Source organism: Petromyzon marinus, unplaced genomic scaffold (genome assembly GCF_048934315.1).
Source record: "Petromyzon marinus isolate PM22_M1 ecotype Great Lakes invasive population unplaced genomic scaffold, UKy_Petmar_22M1.pri1.0 PM_G_Scaffold_262, whole genome shotgun sequence".
Classification (NCBI taxonomy): Eukaryota; Metazoa; Chordata; class Hyperoartia; order Petromyzontiformes; family Petromyzontidae; genus Petromyzon; species Petromyzon marinus.
Window position 1 is genome coordinate 47501 of NW_027422831.1, and position 2500 is coordinate 50000.

Consider the following 2500-nt stretch of genomic DNA (forward strand, 5'->3'; position numbering starts at 1 on the left):
CCCTCGGAATGGGAAAACGGGTCATTTTCGTGTCGCCACATTGCATGCGAACCGCATGCAACTTCCAGAGGCATTTGCAGCAGAAATGCATGTGCAGTCAAAAAAAAATTGATATTTTTCACGGATAGACCCCGTGAAACGCTAGAAATTGGCGGGGATGTGTCTCTTGTGGCTCACGGGGCTGTTCGGGTCGCACAGAAATCCCTGGGAATGGGAAAACGGGTCATTTTCGTGTTGCCACATTGCGTACGAACCGCATGAAACTTCCAGAGGCATTTGCAGCAGGAATGCATGTGCACTCAAAAACTTCTATATGTTTCACGGATAGACCCCGTGAAACGCTAGAAATTGGCGGGGATGTGTCTCTTGTGGCTCACGGGGCTGTTAGGGTGGCACAGAACTCCCTCGGAATGGGAAAAGGGGTCATTTTCGTGTTGCCACATTGCATAGGAACGCCATGAAACTTCCAGAGGCATTTGCAGCAGAAAGGCACGTGCACTCAAAAATTTTAATATTTTTCACGCATAGACCCCGTCAAACGCTAGAAGTTGGCGGGGATGTCTCTCTTGTGGCTCACGGGGCTGTTAGGGTCGCACAGAAATGCCTCGGAATGGGAAAACGGGTCATTTTTGTGTGGCCACATTGCATAGGAACGGCATGAAACTTCCAGAGGCATTTGCAGCAGGAATGCATGTGCACTCAAAAACGTCTATATTTTTCACGGATAGACCCCGTGAAACGCTATAAATTGGCGGGGATGTCTCTCTTGTGGCTCACGGGCGCTGTTAGTTAGGGTCGCACAGAAATCCCTCGGAATGGGAAAAGGGGTCATTTTCGTGTTGCCACATTGCGTACGAACGGCATGAAACTTCCAGAGGCATCTGCAGCAGAAATGCATGTGCACTCAAAAACGTCTATATTTTTCACGGATAGACCCCGTGAAACGCTAGAAATTGGCGGGGATGTGTCTCTTGTGGCTCACGGGGCTGTTAGGGTCGCACAGAAATCCCTCGGAATGGGAAAACGGGTCATTTTCGTGTTGCCACAATTGGCATACGAACGGCATGAAACTTCCAGAGGCATTTGCAGCAGAAATGCATGTGCACTCAAAAACGTGAATATTTTTTCACGGATAGACCCCGTCAAACGCTCGAATTTGGCGGGGATGTTTCTCTTGTGGGTCACGGGGCTGTTCGGCTCGCACAGAACTCCCTTGGTCCACCTGATTCGTGCATACAGGCAGCAACTAAAACTCTGTAAACCTGCTGTGAGGACATCTAAACAGTGGACCAGTGAGGCTGTGGAAGATTTGCGGGCGTGCTTAGACTGTACTGACTGGGATATGTTCACGACTGCTACCAATAGTCTGGATGAACTCACAGAGGCTGTGTACATCAGCTTCTGTGAGGACTGCTGTATCCCAACACGTACCAGGGTGAACTTTAACAACAACAAGCCCTGGTTCTCAGCAAAGCTCAAAAGGTTGAGGTTGGAGAAGGAGGAAGCGTTTAGGAGTGGGGATAGAGACAGATTCAAGGAGTCGAAGAACAGGTTTAGCAAAGCGGTGAGAGAGGCTAAACGACTGTACTCAGAGACACTAAAACACCAGTTCTCTACTAACGACGCTGCTTCTGTCTGCCAAAGGGCTCAGGCACATCACCAACTACAAACCCAGAGCGCCCCACACCACTAACGACTCCCGCCTAGCCAACGACCTGAACGAGTTCTACCGTAGATTTGAAAGACAATTGGACTGTCCTGAACCACCCCTTCCCACCCAAGAGGCCCCATCCCCCACCCATACTACAGAAACGACTCTCTCCTTTCAGGAGGGAGAAGTTAATGGGCTTTTCAAGAGGCAGAATCCACGCAAAGCAGCCGGGCCGGACTCTGTCTCTCCAGCCACCCTCAGGCACTGCGCTGGCCAGCTGTCTCCGGTGTTCACCAACATCTTTAACACCTCCCTGGAGACATGCCATGTACCAGCCTGTCTCAAGTCCTCCACCATCATCGCTGTGCCCAAAAAGCTAAGGCCAACAGGACTAAATGATTACAGACCGGTCGCCCTTACATCTGTGGTAATGAAGTCTTTTGAGCGCCTGCTCCTGGCACACCTCAAAGCCATCACAGACCCTCTCCTGGACCCCCTTCAGTTTGCCTACAGAGCCAACAGGTCTGTGGACGACGCAGTTAACATGGCCCTCCACTTCACCCTACAGCATGTGGACGCCCCAGCATCCTACGCCAGGATCCTGTTTGTGGACTTCAGCTCTGCCTTCAACACCATCATCCCTGCCCTGCTTCAGGACAAGCTCTTCCAGCTGAACGTGCCCTACTCCACCTGCAGGTGGATCACAGACTTCCTCTCTGACAGGAAGCAGTGCGTTAAGCCGGGAACAGAAGTCTCTGACTCCAGGTCCATCAGCACGGGAACTCCTCAGGGCTGCGTCCTTTGCCCACTGCTCTTCTCCCTGTATACCAACAGCTGCGCCTCCAATCA